Source organism: Callorhinus ursinus, unplaced genomic scaffold, assembly GCF_003265705.2.
Source record: "Callorhinus ursinus isolate GAN/ISIS: 27379988/994484 unplaced genomic scaffold, GSC_fseal_2.0 scaffold24, whole genome shotgun sequence".
Lineage (NCBI taxonomy): Eukaryota > Metazoa > Chordata > Mammalia > Carnivora > Otariidae > Callorhinus > Callorhinus ursinus.
In genome coordinates, this window is record NW_027397086.1 from 6,673,809 (window position 1) to 6,692,975 (window position 19,167).

Consider the following 19,167-nt stretch of genomic DNA (forward strand, 5'->3'; position numbering starts at 1 on the left):
CCACCTTTATTGGAATGCACTGTAGTTGTCATTGTCCCTCCTACTAAAGTGTTGAGACCAGACCTGGAGACATGCTCTATGTAAATGGACCAACAAGTGCCAAGTTGAAAGGTACTGTCATTTCCAGTTTTCTAGACACTCAATCTCTAGCAATGCAGCCTGCATTACTGGAAGCATTTGTCTTTTCAACGGCTGCATTATTCTGGTGACTCAATGAATTTGCCGGGAGAGCTTTTTCCCACGAACTACTGTCCAGCCAACTCTCCCTCCCCTATATGTTACTTGCACAATGGATTCATCAGAAACACGCAAAACGTTACCTTATGCTGGTTAGATGTCATCCTCTTGGATCCCAACCAGCCATCTAGTCTTGAAAGCATTGTAAGTCATTGCACAAAACATTGATTCCGCCACTGTGGCAGCTGCGAATTTTATGAAGAACACAGGTCTTCCGTGTTCTAAATTCAAACGGTGAAAATGATGAGCAATGGGAAAGGATATAGACAGAGCCCTGTGGCCTACCACTAGAGACCTCCACCGATTCTGGGTTTTTTGCACCCATCCGCACCCATCCATGCCCATGAATCATGAACTAACTGTGCGGTGAAGGAGGGCCCGCTCCCTTAGGAGCAGATCTCGGTGGGGAGGAGAGCAATGAGCTCCTGCCTCAAGCCTGCTCTCTGGTTGCAAACAACAGAAACCATCCATGGCCAAAAGAGACCATCTGGGAAGGGGCTGGGGGGGAATCAAAGATGGGAAAGAGCAACACTGCCATGACAGAGAAGGACAGGAAGCAGGGCAGTTAAGCCAGTGCGCCCCACGCAGCAGGATCCTTGGAGAGCATATGATTGGTCCCGCATGGGTCATGTGCACGCCGCGGGCGGGGCACCTTGATTGGCACTCCTGGTAGGATCCGGGGCTTTTACCGCCCCCCCCCCACCCAGCTCCACCGTCCTCTGCTAATCAGTCAGGGATCTCCAGGCTTGATACCTGCTGCGCGTAGTGGGATCAGGAGCCAGACAAGTGCGTTCCAATCTGGCTCCACCATCCTTCCTCTGTGACCTCGGGAAGTTACCCAGCTGTTCTGTGCTTCCTTTTCCTCGTTCTACAATTAGGATAATGATTAATACCCACCTCCTACACTTGTTTTGAGGATTGAGTTTTAATACATGCCAAGTGCTTGGCGCAGCGTCTGGCATATAGTAAGTGCTCCGTGTTGGTCAGCTGTGTTATTGAAATATTATATCGTGGGTCCACGGTTTTCTAGTGTAGCCCAAAAGAGATGAAGATAAACTCCCAGGTCTTACGGAAACTCTGGGAGGTGTATCTGGAAAGGGTGCGGTTGCCCTGTTGGTAAAGGAGAGAGGGGGGAGCGCAGCGGTTTCATTACCCGTGACCCTCCGTGGCATTTCTAGTCACTGCGTCCTTTTCTGAGCACTCTCAGATCACTGCTGGGTAATCTGTCCAGAACTGCTTGGCAGTCCGTGTTGGGCTAATGAGTCCATGATTGCTGGGCTCACCCTTTCTGGAAAAGCGCGACTGCAGTGGCTTTCTTCTCTCCTGGCTCCCGGCCTCTGGCGGTTCCTTGTGGTATCAGAGTTACACCTGTTCTGGCTCTCCTGGCGTACAATTTGCTAGACCTAGAAACTCGGTTGTATTTTTTTATCTTACTATATTTTTAGCATGTTTTTTTCTAAGACCGTTTTTCTGTTTGGTTAGCAGAGTGACCCAGACGCCAGAGGGAACCTGAGAAGCTCAGGGGGCTTGACCACCACCTACTCTTCGGATCGTGGGCCTTGGCCCCGTGCTGCTGTCCAAGCTGTCAGGTTCAGGGATGCTTATCCACAGGCCTCTTGGGCCAATCCTACGTTCCAGTAACTCTTACACAGAAGGAGAAATCTCTGAGGCCCTGGGACGAGCACCAGGAAGGTCATGAACACCTCCTCGTGCCAGGCGCAGATTAGGATGGAATGAGGGGTGTGGGGGTTGTCCTGGCAGGGCCTCTGTGACAGGCTCATCCAACTTGTGGAGACAGGGCCTCGGGCTAGCCAGAGAGGACTTTTATGGTATTTATTTACTTTTTTATTATTTTATTTTTAAGATTTTATTTATTTATTTGACAGAGAGAGACACGGTGAGAGAGGGAACACAAGCGGGGGAGTGGGAGAGGGAGAAGCAGGCTTCCCGCGGAGCAGGGAGCCCAGTGCGGGGCTCGATCCCAGGACCCTGGGATCATGACCTGAGCCGAAGGCAGACGCTTAACGACTGAGCCACCCGGGCGCCCCTTTATTTACTTTTTTAAAATTCATTCATTTCTTTCTTTCTTTCTTTCTTTCTGTCTGTCTGTCTGTCTTTCTTTCTTTCTGTCTTTCTTTCTTTCTTGCCTTTCTGTCTTTCTTTCTGTCTTTCTTTCAGAGAGAGAGAGAAAGAAACAGCATGAGAGGGGAGAGGGTCAGAGGGAGAAGCAGACTCCCCACCAAGCCGGGAGCCTGATGTGGGACTCGATCCCAGGATTCCGGGACCATGATCTGAGCTGAAGGCAGTTGCCTAACCAACTGAGCCACCCAGGCACCCCTACTTTTTTAAATTCTTAAAACATCCTGGACATAGCAGAGGGACAGTCACCCATTTTCCCCAGCTCCCAGTGTGGTAGCTGTTTTTATTCTTCAGGTGAGGTCTGCGCCTGCATCTCCATGGATGCATTTGGCTCCCCATGACTCTGGGGTTGTGGTGGAGATGGAAGGGATGGGTCCAGGCCTCGAGGATGGAACCTGGGTCTGTGACTTCTCTGTGCCTCTTCTGGGCACTACATTTCTACACAGCTTTACTCCTCGCAGACAGACTGATGTTTTTAATTTTAAAAATGTTTTAAATTACATGCTGGCTGCAAAAAAATATATGTATGTATATATAGAAGGCTAAAAAATAAACAACACAAGTCACTCCCCCATACCTCTAGCCTCACTCCTTAAAGGAGGCAGCTGTAAACAGTTGGGGGGTGGGCATCCTTCTAGTGACTTTGCCTTTGAACCCTGTTTTCCCTCTGTAAAGTGGAAACAGTGATGCTTGGTCCAAGGGGCTCTGAGAAGGGAGGGTTTGCCCCATTAAATGAGACCAAGTAAACAGAACCTGGCCTGGGGCCTCATGCCTAATACCATTTCGCAGTGGTTACCAAGAACCTGGACCCTTCAGGCCTCAGTCACTCCATCTGTCTCCCCAACTTGCAGCCTGCAGTCAAGCCCCACCCACTACTTTCTAGAAGCATCCAGAAGAAATTAGCTCCAGCCCAACAAAAATCAGGGCAGAAGGAGAGGGAGTGAAACTCACAGCCCTCAAGGGCCTGCCTGGGGTGATTGACCTCAGTTGATATGAACTACCGAGTAAAATCTTATTTTTTGCAGATGAGGAGATTAGGGTCTGAGTGGGGAGGTAACTTCCCCAAGCCAGCGTTATTGGTGGGCTGTAGAGCCAGAATGGAGGCCAGACCTGAGTCCTAAACTGTCCTTCCTGCGTGAATGACTGCAAGTCTGTCATTCATCCCTGTCCTCAGCCCAGGCCCAGAGGGGGTCTTGAAAATGCTTTCTGAGTGATGAGACTGCATGAATGAATGAATCGGTGGCTACATTATATATATTCTATGTCACTCTGATCAGTACAGTTTTGGCTTTCCTTTCACATCCCTTATTTCCTGTGATTTTTTTTCACAATGGTGGAAAGCTTCACCCCCATTTCACAGAGGGGGAAACTGAGGTTCAATTTGTCCAAGGCTTTAGCCTTAGCATGACAAGGAAAGAGAACCAGAACTCAAGCCCAAAGTGTCTGAACTCAGAGGCCCTATGAACTGTTTCCCCGGGGCCCCACTGCTCTCTCCATGGTGCCTGGGCCAGCTTTGGGGGCCTCTGGAGGAGCCTAGCATGGGCAGGACATAAAGCAGGTGCTCAGTAGATATTGAACCACCAGATGCTTGCCTGAATGCCCTGAGGAAATGTATGCATTATTTGTTTGCTTGGAACCAAATGAATGGTGAGGCCTTGGAACACTTGCCCAAGTTTCCCGAATGCCCATCCCTACCCCAGCTGTTCAGCCTCCCCTGCATCCTATAGAGGGAGGTCCCAGACGAAGCTGGTATCCAGCTCCTTGGTCTCCCTGCGTCCATCCTGGCTCTGGGGGAGAAGAGCTGGGGAGAAGGGGGAGGTCTGGCCCAGGCTCTGGGCATCTGGTGGCCCTACCCTCACCTCCTGGTGTTTTGAGGGACCTTGACCCTACCCTAGGAAGTACCCAGGAGGACAGATCATCTGGGAGCAGAGCCCTGAGAAATGAAACCAGTGGCACCTGGCCTGGCTGACCCAACAGCATCGGAAAGACAGGCATGGCCATAGCTCTGCTCATGGAGTTGGACTAAGCCCTGTCCCTACTTCATCGAGTTCTCCTAGTGTGGCCCCAGGTGGGTCCTGGACCAGCCCCATCCTGACACTTGACCCAGAGGACTGAGGGATGGGTGGTGGCTCCTCTTCCCTCTCTGTCCCTTGGTCCCTGGGCTGCTGACCCACTTGGGCCCTGAGTGGAGCTCCTGGAATCCCGGTGGAGCTGGGAGTGATGGGCTTGGCGTCAGGGCCAAATGGGGAACAAAGAGAGGGGATGGGCATGCTGCCAGACCCCACGCCAGCCTCTCCTCTCCTCTTTTCCCCTTTTTTCATTTTTTTCTTTGTTTCTGTCCTCCACCCCCATTGCCTTCCTCCCACTTACATCCCTCTCTCCTGCTCTTGCCAAATACTGCCCTTCAACCCTTGTGTACCTGCCACTTGAGCTCTGTAGGGCCTGAGAGAGCTCAGGGAGGAGGAGTGGGCCCTCTTTGGGCAGTGAGAGAGGTCATCTGGGAGGAGACTCTGAGCTTCTAGGCTCCTGGAGTTAAGGGTGTATCTGTCAGAGGCAAAACAGGGTGAAAAAGATCTGGAAGGCAGGAATGGGGTGTGGGCCACCTGGAGGGACATCTGTGGGAAGCAAGAATAAGAAACTGAAAAGAGGTGCAAGAAATGGAGGCCTTAAATGCCAGAGTAAGGGGGTTGGCTCACATCCCCTGGGCAGTGGTTCTCAGAGTAGATGTCATGGAACCCAGAGGGTGCAAGAAGGAACCTTGGTGGGGAGGGCGTGCCTGGGTAGCTCAGTCAGTTAAGCTTCTGGCTCTTGATCTCAGCTCAGGTCTTGATCTTGGGGTTGTGAGTTCAAACGCTGGGTTGGGCTCCACACTAAATGTGGAGCCTACTTAAAAATTAAAAAAAAGAAGAAGGAACCTTGGAATTCCTTGATGGGGTAAATGGAAGGTTAGGAAGAGGAGACCCAGGGGTGGGATTCTGGGCCCCTAGCCCTGCTCCAGCCAGAATGACTCTAATTTCACAACATCGATGGGCTGGGCTGCCACAAGCGTGGGGCGAGCAATGGGGAACAGGGAATGGTATTCAGCAGGGACAAGGGGGTGGCCCAACTTGGAGGAAGAACTGAACTCCAGGGGTCAAGTAACCCACCAGGCCTTTGTGCAGAGGTTCTCCGGCCTCCTGACCTTTTCTTCTCAGGCCCACCAGGAGGCAATAACAATCCTACTAACCCAAGCATCATGGTGCCAGCCGGCGCCAAACGATGCACACCACATCACATTTTCACCCCAGGCAAATACGTTTGCAGATGCGGATATCGAGGGCCTGGCAGAGGAAGAGACTCAAAACCAGGGTCAGCAGCCAGCTTCAGTGGCAGAGTCAGGATGCAGACCCGGGGTGGGGGTGGGGGGGCGGCGCTGGCGGCCACGGAAGGCCGGGCCCCCTTGGGCAGCCCAGAGCAGGCGTGCAGCAGCGGCTGTGGTGTCCCGTCCCGGCTGCAGCCTCTGGCGGCCACAGCCCCCTCTGCCCACCTGCCCTCCCAGCTGTCTCAGCCACACCTGGCGCCCATGTGTCCTGTGGCAATCTGAGCAGCCTGTGCTGCCCTCCAAGGAGACAGCTGGTAGGGGGCATGGGAGATAAGGGTAGGGTGGGAAGCAGAGCTCCTGCCAGAAAGCAGGAGCCAGCAGGGCAAGGAGAGACCAGCAGCCTCCGCTTGCTGGACCCTGAGCTCCTTGGGCTAGGGCTGCTCTGAGCCACCTGGGCCTGGGGCTCGAGGAGTTACTAGAGGTAGCTTGTGGCTTCCTGGGCTCTTCCCTTCATGCCTGGAACGGTGCACTGGCCCCCACAGGGCAACACCCAGCCCTCCATTGCGCTCCAGAGTGATGGGAACGGAACTGAGCAGCCCTGTGATCCCAGGCCAGTGTCCTAGCTTGTGCATCCACAGATTGAGAGGGTTGGTGGTTGGGATGCCCTGCAGGCAGCCCCTCCCTCCTCCACTTAGGGACCGCTCACGGCAGCCCCACCCCTCCCCCAGGCCCTGATCTTCCTCAATGGCCATTTTGTGTCGTTGCCGGGGGACGGCTGTTTGCTCAGCTGCCCCAACCCTGAGACCTCACGATAATGGGCGCCTGTCCGCCTTGGGGCCCCGTGTCTGGGGCCGGGGGTGGGGGTGGGGTGGTGAGAAGCCCTCTCCTTCAGTCTGTCTGGGGCATTGTCCTTCCCTTCCTGTCTGGGTGGGGGTGGGAGGCATTTGTGGTCATTTCCTCTCAGACTTGTTTCCCTTTCTAGAAGCTCAGGCCTGAATCTCAGCCTCCTGCCACCCCCAGCTGTGTGTTCCCAAGCAGGTCCCAGCAGCCCTCAGCCTCAGTTTCCCACCCTATAAAGACTTAATACCCATCTCTAGACCTGGGTTCAGATCCCCAGTTCAAACCTACCACTTATTGGCCTTGTGCCATAGCCTCTGTTTCCTCATCTGAAAAATGGGGGTATCAATCGTACCAGCCTCGCAGGTCATTAAACTCATGGAGTCTTACAGCCCTGGGCTGCTTTGTACTTGCTTTGGGCAAGTCACTTGAACTCTCCGACTCTCCACTTTGTCCTCTATGGAGTGGAGATGATAATGGGACCTGCCACATTCTGGTGGGAAGTCACCAGAGAGAACACAGACCCGGCACACAGGAGATACTCAGTAAATGCTGGTTTTGAAAAACACCTCAGGAACAACGGGCAAGACAGCCACACATCCCATTGTTCCCACGGCCAAGACTGACGGGGTGCCCGGGCGGCTGCTCTCCCCCAGGTCCCCAGGGGGTCTCTTTATTTCTAGATTGAATGCATGTGGTCACACCATGCTCAGAATGATCTCAGCCCCTTGCGTTACGGCCCAGTGTGTGAGCACTTTTTTGCAAATGTTGCACTGTCCTTGCCATGGCTGTGCCTTCGGCCAGTGTGGGCTGCGGGTCCTAGATCTGTGTTATGCAGTAGATCCCTCATCTGAGGTTTTGCTTTCCACGGTTTCAGTTACCCATGGTCAGCTGTGATCTGGGAGCAGATGATTCAGTCAGGTCAGTAGAAGCCTAACGCCAGGTCACAATACCTACGTCTTTCATCTCACTTCATCTCATCATGTAGGCATTTTATCACCTCACATCAGGGCTCCTGCAGCTGGAGGTCATGGTCCCAGTGCTCGGAGAGGAGTGAGGCTGACCTCCCAGCGCAGCAAACCTGGAGTCTGGAGCCTGGGGAGGAATGTGTGGTGATCTTGATGCTAGCTGGAGGGAGGAAGGGCCCAGAGTGAGTCTCAGGAAGAAGTAGTTTGCAGAGCATGGGGGTAGGGGTACAGAAAGTCCCTGGGAGGGCAGCCTCACCCACAGGGTCCCTCTCCAGTGCCCACTGGCATCACCAGGCCCACCCTTCGGCTGGGAAATCTGCTTCCGCATTTAGGATACCAGGGAAACTGCCTGGGTCTGCTCAGCCTGCAGAAGTTGCTGAGGAGGGAAGCCAAGATGCTCTAAGGCCAGGCTCAGCCATCCTACACCCTCTGCCTACACTCTATCCCACGTGCAGTCAGGAGGATCTGTCCCTAGTTTCTCCCCTGCACTGGTCTAGGCCTCCAGGTTGTAGCAACAGCCCTGTGACTAAGCACCTACCATGCACCTGGCAGGGAGCGCACATATGTTCTCTGAGTCATCGAATGCATCATTGGCCCCACATAACAGATGAGCAAAGTGCCGCTCACAGGGGCAGGAACTCGCCTGAGCTCCCAGCCAGTTTGGAATTGTGCCCCTCGTTCCACCCAGAGGCTCAGATTCCAGGCTGCCACACCCCGCCCCACTCTTGGCCTTGGCATTCTGCCCTCCCCCAACCCAGTCCCCCAGCCCCACAGCTGACAACCTCCCAGCCGCTTCCATTCCCAGAAGCCCCTGCCATCAGCTGTCAGCCTCGGCATCAGGATATGCTGCTTTCCAGACCCTTCACGTTCCACATTCCCTAGGCCCGAAGTGTGCCGCTCAGCAAGGGACTTACAGAGCCTCAGGGCTGCCGGCAGCCTTACTCTAGAAATTGTAGGATGCGTGACTTTGCCTCTCTTCTCACTAATTCCATCCTTTAACCTCTTGGGCAGTTTTTCCAGAGGGTGAGCTTCCCAGAAGGGCTTTGGGCTAATAAAAATAATTGCTAGTAACTTGAACATTCACTAGTTGCCAGGTACTGTGCTAAATGTTTTCCTTGTGTCATCTCATCTAATCAGCTTATCAGTGCTCTGAGGTAGGGTCCCGTATCACTCCCATTTTACATGGGGAAACTGAGGCTCAGGGAGTTGAAGGGACACTGCTCAAAGGCACAGTAACGGTAGTATCCCACATTTACTGGGCCTTTAGTCTGTGTCAGACACTGTTCCAAGCACTTTATACATATCAGGTCATTGAATACCCTCCATAAGCCTGTGATGTCAGTACTCTTCTACTTCCCTATGTGAGCGGAGGAAACAATGAGTTGCCCAAGGCCACGTAGCTAGGAAGTGGTTGAATCTGGGTTCTAATCCAGAGTCTGGCTCCATTGCCCACACTCAGGTCTCGTGGACTTCTGGGAGGCAGAGGTGGGATTTGAACCCAGGATACACTGCATGCAAGCCCCAGTTTCCCCCTAGCCCTTCCCTGGAGGCGAGGCATCAGCCAGAGCCAGGCCTCAGACCGTGGGACAGCTCCCAGCATATCACAGCGAAAACCACAGCTGGGAAGCCGGCCAGCTTCCAGGCAGGCTGAGGTCGGACCTAGTCCACGGGAAGTGGCTTTGGCCAGGACCCCTGAGAGGGTGGGGGGATCCCCAAGGGCTGTGCTGGGGCAGGGCCTGGGCTCCCCAGATGGCCCAGGAATTGGCAGACTTTTGTGCCACCAGAGCACTTTGCGGTAATTATGGTTTCCGGCCTCCAAAGGCTTCCAAGTTCTTACATTAAATATTTTTAGCAGATGAGCCTTGAAACCTCCTTCAAAACAAAACAAAACAAATTTCTTAACCATAAAATCTAGGAATACATGTTCAGAGATGACCTCTCTAGAAGTGACTGCCGAAGTCTGGTACGGATGGCCCAAGTCCAGTTTGGGGGAAACCTGGAACCAAGCTGGCTGTCAGAGCTCTGAGGAGTGTGGACTCCAGTGTGGCACAGACCCGTGCAACCCGCTGGACAGAGCCCCTCACCTCTCTGTGCCGGGGAGACACGTGACAGCCTGTGAGGAGGCACGCGTACCATCAGTAGGAATGAAAGCCCAGTGTGCCCAAGTAAATTGTGACTTGGGCTGGGCCAGCTGCAAGGTGACATAAGACAAACGAGCCATATCCTGGTGACCAGACTGTTTTCCTGGAAGGATGGGTGCCCTTGGCCCTATCTCTGAGGCCTGTGCCTTAGCTGGCCCACCCTTCCTTCCACTTCTGCACGTTGAGGCAAGGCCCGGCTGGCAGCACCCCACCCAGGCTGCACTAGGGCTGGGTGTGACAGCATCTGTCACCACTGCAGGGCTGGTACAGCCATTGCAGGCCCAGGGCCAGGTCACTCGGAGCCCACGATGCAGAGATGGGAGGGGGTGGAGGCCGGGGCCGGGGCCCGCATTTCCTCCCCCAGCATACCTCATACTTCCATTTCGCGGACGTCTCCTACCAGCCCGAAACAGAATTCACGCTCTTTGCTCTCACCCCTGTCCCATCTCACTGACAGTGCCTCCTTCTGCTACGGGATCCACAGGTTGTGCTCTCTGTCCCTTAGCTCCCTCATCTAGTCAAACCCAAGTCCCTCCACCGCACTGTTGGACTCTATTAGTTGAGCAGTCATGACAAGGTACCACAGACTGGGTGGCTTGAACAACAGAAATCGATTTTCTCACAGTTCTGGAGACTGAAAGTCGCAGATAAAGGTGTAGGGTTGACTCCTTCTGAGGCCTCTGTCCTCGGCTTGTAGGCCGCTGCCTTCTCCCTGTGCCCTCACGGGGTCCTCCCTGCATGCTGATCTTGTCCCAGTCTCTTCTTATGGGGACACCAGTCAAACTGGATTCGGGTCCATTCTAGTGGCCTCCTTTTACCTTAATTGTCTCTTTATTTTTTTAATTCTTTTTTTTGAGAGAGAGTGAGCACAAGCAGGGAAGGGACAGAGGGAGAAGCAGGCTCCCCGCTGAGCAGGGAGCCTGACACGGGGCTCGATCCCAGCACCCCGAGACAGGACCCGGGACCACGACCAGAGCCAAAGGCAGACGCTTAACCGACTGCACCACCCAGGCGCCCCTGCAGATAGGGCCTTGAAAGAGGCAATTAAAGGGGGCGACTGAGTGGTGCAGTCGGTTAAGCGTCTGCCTTTGGCTCTGGTTATGGTCTCAGGGTCCTGTCCCGGGGTCCTGGGATCGAGCCCCGTGTCAGGCTCCCTGCTGTGGGGTTCAATCCCAGGACCCTGGGATCATGACCTGAACTGAAGGTTAGACGCTTAACGACTGAGCCACCCAGGTGCCCCAATAAATAAAATCTTTAAAAAAAAAAAAAGGAGTAAGCTCTTTGGTGATTTATCTGAGTTAGTCCTCATGAACCCTATGAGGTAGGTGCTGTCATTAGTTCTATTTGATAGATGAAGAAACTGAGGCACAGAGAGAGTGAAAAGCTCGCTCAAGATGGGACAGGTAAGAGGCGGGTGAGGCAGGACGCAAACGCAGGCATTCCGGCTCTGCATCCGAGCCCTTGATTGCCACAGTGTGCTGTATGCTGCCTTAGCCTCTGAGCTTTGGCTCAGCTGTTCTCTCTGCCTGAAATGCCTTTCCACCCCTTCTCTGCCTGGCAAACTTCTATGAATTCTTCAAAACCCATTTCAAATGCCCCTTCCCTGGGACGATAGTCTCTGCTGTACGTCATGCCCACTGAGCAACCATTGGTTCACCAGTCATACTCTGAAGGGATTGTTGTGACAGTTGTCTGTCTCCCTGGGGACAGGCACCAGGTCTGATCCATCTCTATGTTCCCCACGCTTAGGGTGGGCCAGGCACGGAGGCAGACCCCAGTGAATGAATGAGTGAATGAACAAATGAACCAATGAACACTTCATCACATACAAATGATTAACATGGGCCTATCTTTAAGAGTAAGTAAATCCCAGTTCTTTATTAAGAGCCAAACGTTTCAAATCCCCCAAATTCCTACTTTTGGAGAAAAAGGAAAGTAAGACACAAAACACCTATATCATTTTTCTCATGAAAATTTACCTTTTTACCTCATTGTAATCCTGAGCCCAGCGTAGCCTTTTGGGCCTTTGCAACACACTCCTACCTACCCCCTGGAGGAAGGAGGAGGTTGTCTAAAACTCCAGGAGGGTGCTCCTGCTGGGGGACTTGGGGGGGAAGGGAAAACAAAACAAGAGAAGGAAGAAATTCTTAGCACCCCATGGGTTCCCTCCACATACCCAATAGTTGAAAATGACATTTTCTTTGTTTAAAATAATAATAATAATGATAAAGGATTTGCTTTTGTAGAAAGGACTCAGCCCCTTGTAAGACTGAAAAAGATTTAAACCTCCCATGAAAGGACAGGGAGGAAAATAAAATTACTCCATGTCACCACCCCGCAGCTGCTTACACATTTATATAGTCATCGAGCTACGCCTAAGGTGTGAGCACTCTGTTGTATGTTATATTTTAATAAAAAAATCTCACCACCCAGAGAAAGCTCTTGATATCATCTTCCAGAACTCACATCTGCCTCTGGTAAAATATTGATGCATTAGTCTAACCAATAACTGTTTATCGAGTACCTACTATGTGGCAGACTTTGACTGGGTCCTGAGGATAAAGGGTAGATCTGCCTCTGGGGGACGGACTTTCATCAAAGAATGACATATGTGGTTATTTAGTTGCAACTGCGGCCAAAGCTGTGAAGAAGGTGCTGGTTCTTTGACCTAGCCAGTGAGGACAGGGAGGGCTTCCTGGAGGAGGTGACAGGTTGATGTGAGTATAGAGGAGATATTAACCTGGAGAGATCGGGAAAGAGCATGTTGTAGAGGGCAAGCCTCTGGAGGAAAAATTCCAATGTGGCCACCACGGCTAGCGTCCAGTTCCCCTTCTTCCATCGCTATAGAAACCAGATTTTGTTCTGGTGTCTACCCCTCCAGCCATTAACTTACTACTTTACTCAGGTAAATCCTAATGAGTCTAAGCAGATCACCGTGGACCTCATCCCTTTGCCAGTGGTTGGGGGCGGGGGAGGGCACGTGGTCCAGCTCTGACTCTGAGGAGGGGAAAACGGTCTGTACGAGGGCTTCTGGGAAGGACCAGCCAAACTCTTTTTTGCCTCTGAACACTGATGGTGAGGATGTGATATATGGAACTGCTGCAGCCATCTTGCACCCCTGAGGATGAGACTAACATCTGATGGTGGTTGAGCCAAAAAAAAAAAAAACAAACAAACAAGAATCTGGGTCCTCAATGATGTCCTCTAGCCTTTGGATAAACAATTCTGTACTGCCCTACCTGGGACTTGTTATGCAAGGAAAACAAAGCTCCTTGTTGTTTATGTGATTTTGAATTGGGTTTTGGGGAAGTCGGTCTAAGTTGGAGGTGGGGGCTGAGGGGTTTGTCCTGCAGTAATTGCACATTGTTTTTACTTGGACTGTGGGCTTACTAGGGCTAGGAGTGAGGGCTGGTGGAGATTATGACCATCATCCCCCAAACTGTCCTTTGGCTCCACTAAAGCCCATTAAAGGGAATAACCTCTAATCCAAGAGGCTCTTGGAGCTTGAACATAGAGAGCGATGGGAGAGTGCCAGGAGATATGGTAGAAGTGAGTACCCATAGGTGTGCATGGAAGCCCTGTTCAGCCCTGACTGTCCTCATCTTGTCCAGGTACTCTTTGATAATCAATTAACTTTAGCTCCTCTTTCTATGCACTGTGGGAAATGCCCCTCCAGGGGTCTCAAGGGCTCCTGGGCAGCCAGACTCTATCATGTCAATGGCTTCCTAATCATTGCTTTAAAAGGGATTTGTCAATTTCTCCTTGTATTTCTGTCAGAATTTGCTTTACTGAAACATTATTCAGATACTATAAAATTCAACCTGTAGAAGTATACTGAATTCAGCGAGTTTTAGTATATTCACAAGGTTGTGTAACCATCATCACTATTTTATCCCAGAACATTTTCATCTCCCCATAAAAAATCCTCATACCCATCAGCAGTCACTCCCCAGTTCCCACTCCCCCAGCCCCTGGCAACTGCTAATCTTCCTGTCACTATGGATCTGCCATAGTGGGGGGGTGCAAGTGCAAGAGCTACTGCAATCGCCTCTAGTTACAAATAGTACTTTTCCCCCTGGCTATATGTACATAGAAATTTTCTAGAAACAAAACCATAGTCTACATGAGGTTTTCTACTCTTTTCTTAAATTATTATTCATAAAATATTGAGGACATTTATCTGTGTCAGTATAACCCTTTTCAATGTCTGTAGAGTAACTTATGAGGTTAAAAAATAATCTGGGGGTGTCTGGGTGGCTCAGTCAGCTAAGCATCCAACTCTTGGTTTGGGCTCAAGTTGTGATCTCAGAGTCTTGGGATCAAGCCCCACATTGGGCTCCGAGCTCAGCAGAGAGTCTGCCTCTCACTCTCTCCCTCTCCCTTTGCCCCCCCCAAAATAAAATAAAATCTTTTAAAGATAATAATAATAATTTTGGTTTGAGTTCAGTGCTTAAGCATGCAGGCCCACAGGAAAGAAAAGAATGACCCCCTCTGGATGGGTCTTTACTGCCCTTCCAGCTTTTTGTGAGAGGAAATGATGAGATGAGCATCCTGTGTGTACATTTCCTTAAAGTTCTGGACATAGGACTGTGGGCCAAATGGCATGCATGCTTCTTTCTTTCTTTTTTTTTTTTTTAGATTTTATTTATTTATTTGAGAGAGAGAGCACATGAGAGGGGGGAGGATCAGAGGGAGAAGCAGACTCCCCGCTGAGCGGGGAGCCTGATACGGGACTAGATCCCAGGACTCCAGGATCATGACCTGAGCCGAAGGCAGTCGTTTAACCGACTGAGCCACCCAGGCGCCCTGTTTATTTCTTTTTATATTCTCCCAAATTTTTCTAGGGAAAGGTCAGATCAGAAAAACTGTCCACTACAGTGAAACATTGTGGCTTCTGGACTCTAACTGCCTGGGTTTTAATCCATTTTCTACTGCTCCTTAAAGGTAGGACCTTAACCTGTCTGTGCCTCAGCTTCCTTATCTATAGAATGGGGATAATGAAAATACCAATTTCACAGGATTATTTTGAGAATTACATTAGTGTGATACATGTAAGCGGTGGTTCTCAACTGGGGATGACTTTACCCCTCAGTGGACATTCGGCAATGTCTGGAGACATTTTTGGTTGTCACAACTGGAGTGTGGTAGCACTGATGGGGAGAGTCTAGAGGGGCTGCTAAACATCCTACAATGCACAGGACAGCGCCCCTCCACCAACAAAAAATGATCCAGTCCCAAATGTCAATAGTGTTGAGGTTGAGAAATCCTGGTGTAAAGGGCCTGGACTGGAATAAGCTCTTATCAATGTTGCCTGTCATTATTTACACTCACACCAGCAGAACCGAAGAATGTTCATTTCCTCATACTTTGGCTAAACCTTACAAATTCGAGTTAACTTTGAGTTAACTGGGTGGCTCAGTTGGCTAAGCGACTGCCTTCGGCTCAGGTCATGATCCTGGAGTCCCGGGATCGAGTCCCACATTGGGCTCCCTGTTCAGCAGGGAGTCTGCTTCTCCCTCTGACCCTCCCCCCTCTCATGCTCTCTCTCTCAAATAAATAAATAAAATCTTAAAAAAAAATAATGTCGAGTTAACTTTGATGGGGAGGACATTGTATGGTGGAACATTTCTAAGCCATCAAAGGAACGTTTCCTTATCCCTTCATGGGCCACATGGGATTAGTCTCCATCTGGCCACGGGTTTCCAGGGAACTGGCTGGCAGTTGCATCCAGCTGAGGAAACTTTGACCTTGTAAGCAACAGCTTCAGAATTCCTGGGATTACTTGTGTATGTGTTTGTCTCTGAATATGTAGATGCAGGGACATGTGGTGGGTAAAAGGTAGATTTTGACGTCAGGTCTGGATTCAGATCCCAACTCTACTGCTTCCTAGTTGTGAAGACAAATTACTTCTCTAAACCCTGTTTCCTCATCTGTAAAATAGGATTATTGTGAGGATCAAATAAGATAATATAGCTCCATGCCTGGTTCTTAGTCAGTGTTCAAAAATAACAAGTGCAGTTTATTCAGTGATTACAACAGCCCTCTGCTAAGACTTTCCACATCATTATTCAGCTTGATGGCAACTACTGTGATAGTCATCGCTATATCACAATAAGGTCAAAGACTCTGTGTCTATCTGTCCAGGTACAAGGAAAAGCTACTTGTTGAGCTTTTAGTCAACATTCCACAAACGTTTGCTGAGCATTACTATGTTCCAGCCCTAATGCTGGGCACTGGCAGATGAAAGGGGCTGCTAATTCTCTCTCATTCATATTAAGAGGTCAGGGGTAGGGGAGCTAGCTGGCTGGTCCAGTCGGTAGAGCTTCTGACTCTTGATTTCAGAGTTGTGAGTTTGAGCCCCACGTTGGGCATGGAGCTTCCTTAAAAAAAAAAAAAAAAGACATATTAAAGAGGTAAATAAATGAAAACCACAAACAAAATATCAAGAAAAAGACGAGACATATTAGCTTTCACTATACATGTAAATGGGTTAATTTCCTTTATTAAAACAAAAACAGCAAGAAGATAAGTGAAAAAGCAGAAAAAGAAAGTTTAGTTATGTGTTATTGATAAGGGAACTAAAACAAGCCTTGGAAGGAAATAATCTCCAATGAAATAACTCTGTATTTATAAATTATTGAATTATATTTCAAATGAATAACAAACCACATTGGAAGGAAAAAAAGAACCAATCCAGGTAACTTTTGAATACAGAACTTTGATGTATACTCTTAGTCTGAAGATAAAAAGAATTGTGTCCTTGCTTTGACAGCACATATACTAAAATTGGAACAATACAGAGAACATGAGCGTGGCCTCTGAGCAAGGATGACATGCAAATCTGTGAAGAAAAAAACCAAAAAGATTAAAGGGGCACCTGGCTGGCTCAGTCAGTAAAGCACGGAACTCTTGATCTCAGGTCATGAGTTCAAGCCCCACATTGGGTGTAGAGTTTACTTAAAAAAAAAAAAAAAGATTAAAAAATTGCAAACAAATATTGAAAACTCTACCTAACAGGCTTGTTTTTCATAGTGGCATGGATTAGCAATTCTAAAACTATTCTCCGTGTACTAGAGGATAGAGTAAAAGATGAAATACATTGAGGATATCGAGAGCCAGGTTTCTCACTGATATAGAAGGGACACACAAATATGCCATGGGGCAGGAAGAATGTTGTGGTACTGTCCTGGACTAGGAGGTAGCAGGATGAACTCCTGGATTTATATTTAGGTATGCATATATTTCCTAGTTCTGTCCACTGAGAGGACCTAGAAACAATATGCCCACCCAGTGCCTAGCTCCTAGCTTCTTTTTTTTAAGATTTTTTTTTTTTTAATTTGAGAGAGAGAGCATGAGAGGGAGAAGCAGACTCCCTGCTGAGCAGGGAGCCCCATGCAGGACTCGGTTCTGGGACTCCAGGATCATGACCTGAGCTGAAGGCAGCTGCTTAACCAAATGAGCCACCCAGGTACCTCTAGCTCCTAGCTTCTAAATATCATCCTCTACCAAAGGAACCAGAGCTCTGTGGAGAAAGGACTGATATCTGGGCCAGGCAAGAAAGAGTATAAGATGAGCCTGGAGCACCCTTTTGCACTTGAAAGTAAGCAAGGACTCAATGAATAAGAGAGATCCTGCAAAACTCCATAGTAGCTAGCTTGAATGAGTTTTCATTCCAGAGAAATCTGTAACAGTTTGGTTATCAAGTAAATAATGATAGTAATGAATTATAACCCACTGAATAAGATAAGAATTCATGGCCCAACATCCATACAAGCATATATGTACATCTACTGTAAGCTCTTCTTTACAGTAGAATGCTAATAACAAGAGAAATTTTAAGTCACAATTTTGTAGTCATCAGAGTAATAATTAATATAGATAAGAATTGTCAAGATCTAAACATAGAGGGTGAAAGTTTGATGAGGAATAAAATATCTGGGGTGCCTGGGTGGCTCAGTTGGTTAAGTGTCTGCCTTTGGCTCAGGTCATGATTCCAGTGTCCTGGGATCGAGCCCTGCATCAGACTCCGTGCTTAGCAGGGGAATCTGCTTCTCCCTCTCCCTCTGCCCCTGCTCATGTGCTCTATCTCTCTCTTGCTCACTCTCTCTCTCAAAATAAACAAATAAAATCTTTTAAAAAAAGGAATAAAATATCCGTATAGTCTCAAAGTACCCCCCTAAAAATTATTTGTGAATTACAAAGAGAAAATAGTAATTGTACAGTAGATAAAAGTGGTAGACACACCTTTTTTTTTTAAAGATTTTATTTATTTATTTGAGAGAGAGAATGAGAGAGAGAGAGAGCATGAGAGGGGGGAGGGTCAGAGGGAGAAGCAGACTCCCTGCTGAGCAGGGAGCCCGATGCGGAACTCGATCCTGGGACTCTGGGATCACGACCTGAGCCGAAGGCAGTCGCTTAACCAACTGAGCCACCCAGGCGCCCTGGTAGACACAACTTAACCAAGTGACCAAAATAACCATCACCAGTAATGGGACAATTTGACATCAGGTACTTTTTTTTTTTTAAGATTTTATTTTTTTAAAGTAATCTCTACACCCAACGTGGGGCTCAAACCCACAACCCCAAGATCAAGAGTTGCGTGCTCTACCAACTGAGACAGCCAGGCACCCAACAAGTGCTTCTTAATAGGATGCACTGAAAAAGACAATAATCGTTTCTGCCCTGTCCAAAATGCACAGCCTGATCTAATCATGAAGAAATATCTGACAAATGAAGATTGAGGAATACCCTACAGAATAAATGACCTGTACTCCTCAAAAACGGCAATGTCATGAAAGACAAAAAGGATGAGGGACTGTTCCCAAGTTGGGGGAGACTATGGAGACATGATAATTAGCTGTGACATTTAATTCCAGATTGGACTCTGAACCGGGAGAAAAATTGCCCTGAAGGGCATCATTGGGAAGGTTAGCCAAATTTGCATAAGAGCTGTAGATTAGATAGAATGTTACGTCCATGCTAAATGTCCTGATTTTGCTAATTGTCCTGTGGTTACATGCGTATCTATGTTCTCAGGAAATATACACTGAAGTATTTAGGGCTAAAGGGGCATCATATCTGCAACTTACCCTCAAATGGTTCAGAAAAAAGACCCAGAGGAGAGAATGATAAAACAAATGTCACAAACATGAATAAGCGAATCTGGGGGAAGGGTATATGGGAATCCTTTGTGCTACTCTTATAACTTGGAACCTTGACATTATTTCTTTTTTTTTTAAGATTTTATTTATTTATTCATAAGAGACAGAGGGAGAGAGAGAGAGGGAGAGAGAGAGAGAGAGAGAGAGAGAGAGAGAAGCAGAGGGAGAAGCAGGCTCCCAAGGAGCAGGGAGCCCGACGCGGGACTTGATCCCAGGACCCTGGGATCATGACCTGAGCCGAAGGCAGACGCTTAACCATCTGAGCCGCCCAGGCACCCGAACCTTGACATTATTTCAAAGTAAAAAGTTAAATAGAAAAAGAAGACAGAAAGACAGAAAGAAAGAGAGAGAGAGAGAGAGAGAGAGAGAGAGAGAGAGAGAGA

At 49.2% G+C, this 19,167-nt stretch overlaps 1 non-coding gene across 1 annotated transcript; it reads left to right on the forward strand.

The window, feature by feature from the left end:
- The first annotated feature begins 16,383 nt into the window (after positions 1–16,383).
- On the forward strand, positions 16,384–16,486 carry LOC112836804 (U6 spliceosomal RNA). Its single transcript, XR_003211572.1, has one exon. It is a non-coding gene; the product is annotated as a U6 spliceosomal RNA (small nuclear RNA).
- The last annotated feature ends 2,681 nt before the right edge of the window (positions 16,487–19,167 follow it).